Consider the following 10,640-nt stretch of genomic DNA (forward strand, 5'->3'; position numbering starts at 1 on the left):
AAGGACTTCAAGAGTTTTTCCTGTGTTTTCCACTTGTATTTTTGTAGTTTGGGGTTTTATGTTTAGATCTTCAATCCATTTTGAGTTAACTTTTTTTAGTGGTGATGATAAGGAACCAGTTTCATTCTTCTGCAGGTAGATATGCAGTTGGGGTCTATTGCCTGTGTTTTGGAAGTCTTCAAGAAGTCTTTTCCTACTCCAAGGACTTCAAGAGTTTTTCCTGTGTTTTCCACTTGTATTTTTGTAGTTTGGGGTTTTATGTTTAGATCTTCAATCCATTTTGAGTTAACTTTTTTTAGTGGTGATGATAAGGAACCAGTTTCATTCTTCTGCAGGTAGATATGCAGTTTCCCAGCACATTTAGTGAAGAGATTTTCTTTTTCCCATTGAACTGTCAAGGATCAGTTGACTGTATGTTTTGGGGTTCATTTGGGGAGTTCTCAGTTCTGTTCAATTTGTCTGCCTTTCTGTGTTTGTGTCACTATCATGTTGTTTTAATCATCACAGCTCTGTAATATATTTTAGGAATTGAGATGCCTCCTACTTTATTCTCCTTAGATAGTATTGCTTTGATTATATGGGGCCTATTATGCTTCCAGGCAAACAGTGTTATTGTTTTTTTTTTTTTTTTTTAATTTCTGTGAAGAATATCTCTGGTAGCTTGATTGGAATTACACTAAATTTGTAGATTAATTTGGGTAGGGTTGACACTTTGATCATATTAAATCTTCCAATTCAGGAACATGGGATATTTTTCCACTTTTTGTATTATTTTAAATATTTTTCTACTGTTTTATAGTTTTCCTTGTAGAGATCTTTGATGTCAAGATAGCGTATCAGTTTTTTAGTTATTGTAAATGAGATTTATTTCTTTAACTTTGTCCATTGTTGGTATATAAAAACTCCATAGATTTTTGTATGTTGATTTTGTATCCTGCCAACTTACTATATTTGTTTATCATTTCCATGAGATTTTTGTAGATTCTCTTGGATTTTCTATGCATAGCATCATATCTGCAAATGGAGATAACTTCAGTTCTTTTCCTAATTGCATGCCTTTGACTCTCTTAACTAATTGCATTGGCTAATCTTCCTGTACTATGTTAAAAAGGAGTATAGAAAGTGGGCAGCCTTGTTTTGTTCTATTTTCTAGAAGAAAGATTTTCAGCTTTTCCCTACTCAGTATGATCTTAGCTATGGGATTTACATACATGAATTTTATTTTATTGTGTTAAGGAATGTCGCTTCTATGCCAATTTTGCTGAAAGTCTTAATCATTAAAGGATGTTTTATTTTATTGAATGGTTTTTCTCCATCAATTGATATGATAATATGGTTTTTATCCTTCCTTTTGTTAACATAATATTATTTTTATTTATTGTTTTGTGTATGTTGAACCATCCTTGCCTCCCTGGAATAAAGCCTACTTGATCATGGTATATAACCTTTTTACTAAGTTGTTGAATATGATTTGCTAGTCTCTTGTTGAAAATTTTGCATCTTTTTCAGCCAGGATATGTGCCTGAAGTTTTCTTTTTCTGTCATGTCCTTGTCTAGTTTTGGAATTAACATGATGGGGGTTCATAGAATGAATTTGAAAGGGTTCCTTCCTTTTTGATTTTTAGAAATGGTTTATGGAGTTTGGGTATAAGTTCTTTAAAAGTTTTGTAGAATTCAGAAGTGAAGTCATTGGGTTCTGGGCTCTTCCTTGATGGGGAATTATTTATTTCTGATTCAGTCTCATTATTTTTTATGGATCTATTTAGACTTTCTTCTTCTTCCTGATTCAATCTTGTTTAAGTTATACATGACCAGAAATTTGTCTGTATTGTCTAGGATTTTTTGTTTGTTGACATACAGTAGTTGCACATAATATTCTCTGATGATATTTTGCATTTCTGTTATAGCCATTGTAATATCTGCCTGTTTCCTTGCTGATTTGAAATATCTGGTTCCTTTCTCTGTTCTTCTCAATTAATCTGGCTAAGGGTGTGTCAATTTTGATTATCTTCTCAAAGAGCAGCTATGGGTTTGTTTATTTTCTGTATAGTTCTTTTATTCTCTATTTTATTTATTTCTGCTAGACCCTTTATTTTTTTTTCGCCTGGAATTTTTTGAATTTTTTATTTTTCTCTTTCTAGTTTCCAGAGTAGTGTTATTAGGTTGTTTACTTGCCACCTTTCTTTTTTTTTTTTTTCTTGTTAGCACTAATTGCTATGAACTTTCCTTTTATGACTGCTTTTGCTGTATCCTGTAGGTTAGAAACATTTCGTTGTTATCATTGTTTTTTTTTTATGAATCTTTAGATATTAGTCTTAATTTCTTTTATAATTGCAAAGTAATTCAGGAAGAGGTTGTTAAGTTTGATGTGTTTGTGAATTTTAAAGGACTCTTTCTGTACTTGACTTCAAGGTTGCTTCTATTGTGGTCAGAAAAGATACTAGATTTAGTTTTTGTACTTTTGAATTTGTAATGGACTGTTTTGTGTCCTATCGTGTAGTCAATCTTTGAAAATGTTGCATGTAAGGGTGTGAAAAAAATGTATATTTTGTGGTAGTTGGATGAAATATTCTGTAGGTGTCTGTCAAATCCATTTAATGTATGGTATCATTTAGATCTTATATTTTTTTGTTTATTTTTGTCTACATGATCTTTACAGAGGAGTCAGTGGGGCATTGACAGCCTCTACAATTATTGTGTTGCAGCCTCTTTCTCCCTTAAGATCTAACAATCTCTCTTTGATATGTTTAGGTGTTCCAGTATTGGGTACATAGTTATCTACGTGTTATATTTTTCTTGGTGAACAAATCCTCTTAGTACTATAAAATGTCATCCTTTGTCTCTTCTTATATCTTTCATCTTTGAGAGAGATTTTTGCCATAGGGCTTTTGGGCTCACCAGAAAGACAGAGAGACAGAAAATGAAAAAAATCCATCCCCAGGGGGGATGGCCACATGACAATCTATTCTCCTCCATTCTCCTCTAGGGATTTAGGGCAAGTACGTAAAATCACCCAGTGTGAGTTTAGATTACCCAGTCCAGGACTTGAACCATGGTTGACTGGGAATCCAATGATGTAACAATTACATATCTGCTGGTCCCATATCTTTCATCTTAAAGTCTATTTTGTTTGATACCAATATTGCTACTCCCATCTTTTTTTGGTTTCCATTTTCATTGAATCTCTTTTTTCGGCCCTTCACTTTCAGTCTATGTATGTCCTTATCAGTGAGATGTGTTTCTTGTAAGTAGCATATAGATGGCTTTTGTTTGGGATCCATTCAGCCAGTCTGTGTCTTTTATTGGGAGAATTAAATCCATTATAATTCAATGTTGTTATTGATATTTGCAGATTTATCACTGTCATTTTACCAGTCATTTTCTCTGCTGTTTTTATGTTCTTGTTTCTGTTTATCTCTCTTTAGTTATCTTAATACAACACTTCCCTCAGTATTTCCTGTAGAGCTGCTCTATTATTGGTAAATTCTTTCACTTTTTGTTTATCTGAGAATACGTTTACTTGTTCTTCCCATTTGAAGGATAATCTTTTTTGATATTGTATCGATTGAAATTATTTTTCTTTTAATATTTGAATACATCTTCCCATTCTTTCCTTACTTGCATTGTTTCAGTTGTGAGGTCTGACATTAGCCTAATAGGATAGCCTTTGCACAACTGGACATTTTTCTATTTCTTTATAAAATTCCTTTATATGCCCTGAAATAATTTCTTCATTTTTCTGGAACTAATTTTCTCTTTTCTCTTGCATCTCACTGAATTTTGACCCTGTAAATATTCAGAATTTTCTGACACTGATGTGTATTTCTGTTTTATTCACTGTTGGTTAGAGGCTACTACACTTACCTAGGGGGTAGTTACCACCTTGTTTTCTCATGTTTCTTCGAGATCTGTTCTGGTTTCTAGTCATCTGATACAGTGTTTCTTTTTTTCCTTTTTCTTTTTATTGGAGTAGATTCCAATACACTGGTAGAGGAAATTTCACTCTTAGTCCCCAGATGTGTTCTTATTGGAAGGTTCTGTCTCCCTGGTCATAGCAGTTAGAGATAACTTCAGGTGCTTGGAAGCTCTGCCAAATGTTCTGCTCTTGATGAGGTAGTTGCAAGCTAAAAAGCTATAACTTAGTGAAGAAGGTCAAGTCTCACACTGTGCAAGTGCAGCCTGTGTGCCCTGAACATGGGCTCATTCAAGGAGGCCTGCCCAGACCAGGCTTAAGTGTCCTGGCAGACCAACAAAATTCCAGGTCCTCAGAGCAGTGGACGACAGTGTGTGAAAAGTTCCAAAGTAGTTCCCAAACCCTGAGCACAGGCTCAACCCAGGACAACTAACTGCTCATGTCCTTTTAAAAGATGTTTAAGCTACGGACCAGCAGTTAGCATAATGGCTATGTCACTGGACTCCCATGTAGTCGACCACAGTTCACGTCCCCGACCCGGTGGCTTAAAACTCAGGCTGGACACATGTGTGTGCATGTCCAAGATCTTGAGAGGAGAATGAAAGACAAGGGATTACGGCATTGCCATCCCCCCTCGGGGGCGATTTCCCACTTTCTGTCTCTCTGTCTCTCTCTGTCTGTCTGGCAAGCGCACACGCCCTATAGCAAAAACCTCTCCAAAAAAGAAAAAAAAAAAGATGTTTAAACTAAAACCTTGAATCATAAGAATAAGAATGATTGAATAATAATACACGTCATCCCTTTTTCATGAGATATCCTTAGAGACTCTGTATTCTCAAGGAGTGCCTTTAATAAATTAGCAGAAGAAAATTAGAAATGGGAATATTCATATATTACCAGTTGTTAAAGAGTATTATTTCCCATTCATCAGTATATGTCAAGTACTAAATATCATAAATGTACTTCAATGGAATAGCAAATTACCTAGAGGATATAAGTGCTTTCTTCTTTCAAGCTGGAAAATCTGGGAGAAATTGTATACAGAAATGCAACAAAGCATGTATTTACAAAAAAACATATGTTGATATAGATATGTATACTAGATATGTAGTATATACTCTCTTTGGGGCATCTGTGATGTGTAACTTTAAATTTATATCATAAAATAACAAGAACAGTCAAATATATCCTAAATGTTGAGTGATGTGCACCATGCAAAACATGGACACTGAGATTTTCTAAATATGAAAAAATGAAGATAAAATCAAATAGATCTATACCTATTTTTATTAATTGAATTGACAAAAAAAAAAACCCAGAAGCATTGCAAAGTGAGCAAGGCTTGTACTTGATAAATGTCTTAGAAAATATTATATTCATAATCATGCTTAAGACTTATAATTCTATAAAATGGGCACTAAAATTGAGGAACAAGAATTGCAATTACCTATTTAGACACTTAGTTCCTGAAAAGAAGTATTTCAAGGCATTTAAGATATTCTGTAACATTACTTAACACATCATAAATAAATTGCTTTATCTTTTGCAGATAAACCATTTCACACTCACCCGGTTTCCTCATTCATGAAACCATGTATCTGAATAATACTGTGACTGAGTTCATTCTGCTTGGGTTGACACAGGATCCTGTTAGGAAGAAAATAGTGTTTGTCATTTTCTTGTTTTTTATTTGGGGACATTGTTCGGTAACTTGCTTATTATGGTAGTGAGCTACCATCCAGACCAGCCGTGCACTTAGGAGTCTCACGTATTTCTTCCTTTTCTACTTGCCCTTAACTGATACCTGTTTCTCTATTTCCATAGTCCCTAGAACAATTGTGGATTCCCTTTCAGTGAGTGCATTACTCAAGTATCTACATTTCATTTCTTTGGCTGCCTGGAGACCTTCATTTTTATCCTCAGGGCTGTTGACCGCTACGTGGCCAACTGTAAGCCACTGCACTACAGGACCATCATTAGCCACTGGGTCTGCAGAGGTTTGGTGATCGTGGCCTGGGTAGGGTGCTATGTACATTCTTTAACTCAAATTTTCCTTGCCTTGAGTTTTCCATTTTTTGATCCCAATGTAATTGGTAACTATTTCTGTGATTTACAGCCCTTGTTGAAACTTGCCTGTGCAGACACTTATGAAAAAAATCTACTCTTGGTTTCTAATAGTGGGGCCATTTGTACAGTGAGTTTTGTCATACTCATGTTCTCCTATGTTATCATATTACATTCTCTGAGAAACCACAGTGCTGAAGGGAAGAGAAAAGCCCTCTCCACCATAATTGTGGTCATCTTGCTTTTTTTTATTATGCATATTTATATACACACATCCAGCAATCCCTTTTTCTGTGGATAGAATGGTAGTGTATTTTATACAATCAGAACACCTTTACTTAACCCCTTGATTTATACTCTGAGGAATGCATAAGTGAAAAATGCCATGAAGAAGTTATGGAGCAAGAAATTGATTTTGGACAACTAAAGATTAATGAAGATTTCACAAGTCTACTTATTCTTACTATTGTAAATTTGTTTTCAATCATTTTTCATAAAATAGATTATTCAATAATTCACTCTTATACAGTTTTACTTTTCCCCTGCAGTCTTATAGTTCTAGACCACAGGGATAGTTCATTAACATCTGTTTTTTTTTTTTTTTGAATGCTAATATTGGAGGGCAAGGCAATTATCTGAACAGATAGATATCTTTTAAACTAGAATTATTGCATTATACAGCTATTTTTAAAAATCTAAGTGTTTTGGATTAAACAGTATCTCAGTGATAAAACACAATACTCTGCAAGGATATTCTGGCAAGGTTGGATTCCCAGTTCAAGCCCAGACTTCTCCCTCAGTATGCTGGACATGTGTTTGCTCACATAGCAGGGCTGGCCGAAGACTGAGCTTAAAGTAAAGTATCAAGACCCTATTGGGTGTGTGCTCTCTGCTTCTCTTACTCATGGAAGAAATAAATAAACTTTAAACAATATACATTTTTTTCTCCTTAAGAATATTTTTGATAAGTTTTCTATTTTCCCATATTTCTATTTTCTCATACTCTCTTTACATTTCCAGTAGACTCAGTTTTCAGTCTGGTTTAGGCTGTTTTAATTAGGCCAGCACAGAATTTCCAAGGGATTTAGGAAGGAGATTGTAGCTATATCAAGTGTGTGCATAAGTTTGGTATTTAATAATTGAAAACTGGATGAGAAACACTAAAATAAAAATTCCTTTATTTGGGACAAACCTTACATTTTATAATTAAAGAATGAGTCAATATTGACTTTTACTGATAAAGACATCATATATTTGTGTTTATGCATATGTGTACCACTTGAAAGAACTTTCGTCCTTTCAGTAGTTCCAGGTTTCCATCTAGACTGAATTTATTTCTGATAAAAGGACTTTATTTGTAGTGTAATCATGTGCTGATACAGTCCTTGACTTGTACATTTGAAAGTCTTTCCTCTGCCCTTGTTTATGAAAAATAGTTTACTGAATGTTGAGTCTAGGTTGAAAATTCTTGTTTCAGTACTATATTTTAAAGGTTTTATCGTATATTTAAGGTATAGAATTGATATTTTGATATACACAATGGATGGTTACTGTCGCCAAGAAAATTAAAATATCTATCATCTCACAAAGTTACTGTCTCTTCTGGGACCAGCAGTTAGCGTAATGGCTATGTCACTGCACTCCCATGTAGTTGACCGCAGTTCAAGTCCCAGACCCGGTGCCGGTGGCTTAAACTCATGCCAGGTGCATGTGCATGCATGCCCAAGATCCCAAGAGAATGGAGGTGGTGATTTCTTTCTTTTTATCTCTCTCTCTCTCTCTCTGTGTCTTTCTGGCAAGTGCACGCACCCAATAAGGGAAAAAAAAAAAAAACGTTACTGTCCCTTCTTATTTATTTTACTTATTTATTTATTTATTTATTTATTTATTTATTTATTTGCCAAGAGGACCTATGGGGTGCTGGTCTTGGGAACCTGCAAGTGGGCTGAGAGTAGTGAAGCCCCTGCCTCAGTTTCCCTTGCTGGACACTGGGCTAGATATGAAATGGGAGGGCTCCTCTATTGCTTTGATCTTGTATCTCCTTGCTTTTTAAAAATTATTCTTTCTTTCTTTCTTTCTTTCTTTCTTTCTTTCTTTCTTTCTTTCTTTCTTTCTTTCTTTCTTTCTTTCTTTCTTTCTGTCCAGGTGATCTGTCCAGAAGAGAGAGTGAATGTTGAAACCCCTATTATCGTTTGGTCTATCTGTCCCTGTAGATGTAGCAGACTTTTTCTCATGTGTTTCAATGCTCCCTGGGTTGGGTGCATAGATATTTACTGTCCTTGTTTTGTTTTGTTGTTTTGTTTTCTTTTGAGAGGTTTTTGCTATACGGCGCTTGTGATCACCAGAAAGAGAGAGATAGAGAGCAAAAAATCACTTCCCAGGGGTGATGACCACACCACAATCCCTTCTCCTCCATTCTCTTCTCAGGATCTTCAGTATGACCACACACGTGTCTGGCATGAGTTTAAGCCACTGGGACCAGGACTCAAATTGAAGTTGGCTACATGGGAGTCCAATGGCATAGCCTTTACACCAACTGTTGGTCCCAGATGCATAGACATTTATAAGTTTTTATCTTCTTGGTGAAGTAGTCCTCCTAGTACTGTACTGTTCTTCTTTGCCTCTTATACTTTTTGAAAAGTTTATTTTGCCTGATACCAGTATTGCAACTCCAACCTTTTTTTTTCCATTTGCATAGGATATGTTTTTTTCATTCCTTCACTGGAAATGTATGCATGCTTTCTCTGTGAGGTTCTTTTCTGATGGCAGTATATACTGGGCTCCTGGTTTGTTTTCTAATCCATATAGCTAGTTTGTGCCTTTTGATTGGAGGATTTAATACATTAACATTCAATGCTGCAGCCCATAGGAGGCATGATGGTTAAGGGCATTGGACTGCCACAAGGCCAATGTCAGTTTGAGTCTCTGACCTGGTGGTTTGATTTATCAATCTCTCTCTCTCACTCTGTCCCTTTTTAATCAAATTAAAACAAACAAATTAATTAATTAAATAATTATTTTTTTACAATGCAGTGCTATTATTGATTTTTTCAGACTTATCCCTGACAGTTTGTTAGGCATTTTCTTGATTGTTTCTTGTTTTCTAGTTCTGTTTGTCTCACTTTATTTTTCTTAATATAGTACTCCTTTCAGTATTTCTTGAAAATCTGGTCTAGTGTTGTTGAATTCTTTCAGTTTTTGTTCATCTGAGAATACCTCCATTTTCTCTTTACATTTGAAGGATAATCTTGCTGGACATAGCATTCTTGGTTGCAATTATTTTTCTTTTCATGTTTTACATACATCCTCCCATTCTTTCCTTGTCTGCATTAGTTTGTTGAGCAGTCTTGTGTTAGCCTAAAAGGAAAACATTGTAAGTAGGTTAACATTTCCCTCTTGCCATTTTTATAATCTTGTTGTCTTTTATTTTGAGCAAACTGCCTATAATGTGCCAGGGACAGGATCTTCTTAGGCTGATTCTATTTGAGTCTTTTTTATATTTGGGTTTGGATGTCTGCATGTTTTTGTAGGCTTCAAAAATTTTCTGCAAGTAATTATGGAATAGATCTTCTATGCCATTATCAACTTCTGAGATATCTATTATTTAGATATTTAGGCATTTAATGGTATCTAGTATTGTCCTGTAGTACACTGTCCTCTTTTGTTATTTTTATTCCTTTTGTTTATTATCTAACTCAGACATTTTGTCTTCCAAATCAGGTATCTTTTCTTCTGCATTGCCCAATCTGCTACTAATGCTTTTAAGGGAGGTTTTCTTTTCCCATATTAGAGTCTTCATCTCTAGAAGTTCTGTTTGATTCTTTTTTATGGTGTCTATATCCTCCTTCAAGTCATGGAAGGACTTACTCATCTCCTTGGGTTGATCGTCTGTTTTCTCTTGCATTTCATTCACTTCTGTTACTATTGATGTTCTGAATTCTTTTTCTGACATTTCTGTGGATTCCATTGTGCTGTCTATGGTTGAAGGAGGATTGTTTCATATTTTCTTTTCTCATTTTTCTTCTGCCTCTGTGCTGCTTTCTGGTCATATGATAAATTATACAGTTCTCACTACTATTATGGAATTGATTCCAGATGCTGAGGATCAGGAGCACCTGGGGCAGGCCTTCAGAGATTCAGCTAGAGGGTAAAGTAGAAGTTGGATGGCGTGCTATACACATCCCATGTTATAGCAAACTATAACATCTCAGAATACACCTAGGCAAGCAGAGTGTAGAGAGTACAGAGATGAGGTGTCTGTGTTCAGAACATCTCTCTCATAGTTGCTGTTTCCTGCACTGTGGAGAAGGCTCAGGGATTAACATGAAATGACACATGAAGGGGGAGGGGCAATCCATGACACACCTGGATGGTGAGAGTGCCATGAGACGTCTGAGATGAGGTCCCTTTCCATTCAGATCATAACTCTTGCTGCTGCTGGTTCCTTTATTTCTACTTTTTTAAAAGGAGACTTTTTCGCTAAAGGATGCCTGCACTCATCAGAAAGACATAGAGACAGAGAGACAGAAAGCACCACCTGGAGGGATCACCAAACTGCAATCCCTTTTCCTCCATTTCCCTCTCAGTATTTTTGGCAAACACACTCATGTACGCAATGTGAATTTCAAACCACTGTTTCTGGGACTCAAATTATAGTTGACCA

This window comes from Tupaia chinensis, unplaced genomic scaffold, assembly GCF_000334495.1.
Source record: "Tupaia chinensis unplaced genomic scaffold, TupChi_1.0 Scaffold000293_1, whole genome shotgun sequence".
In the NCBI taxonomy this organism is placed as follows: Eukaryota; Metazoa; Chordata; class Mammalia; order Scandentia; family Tupaiidae; genus Tupaia; species Tupaia belangeri.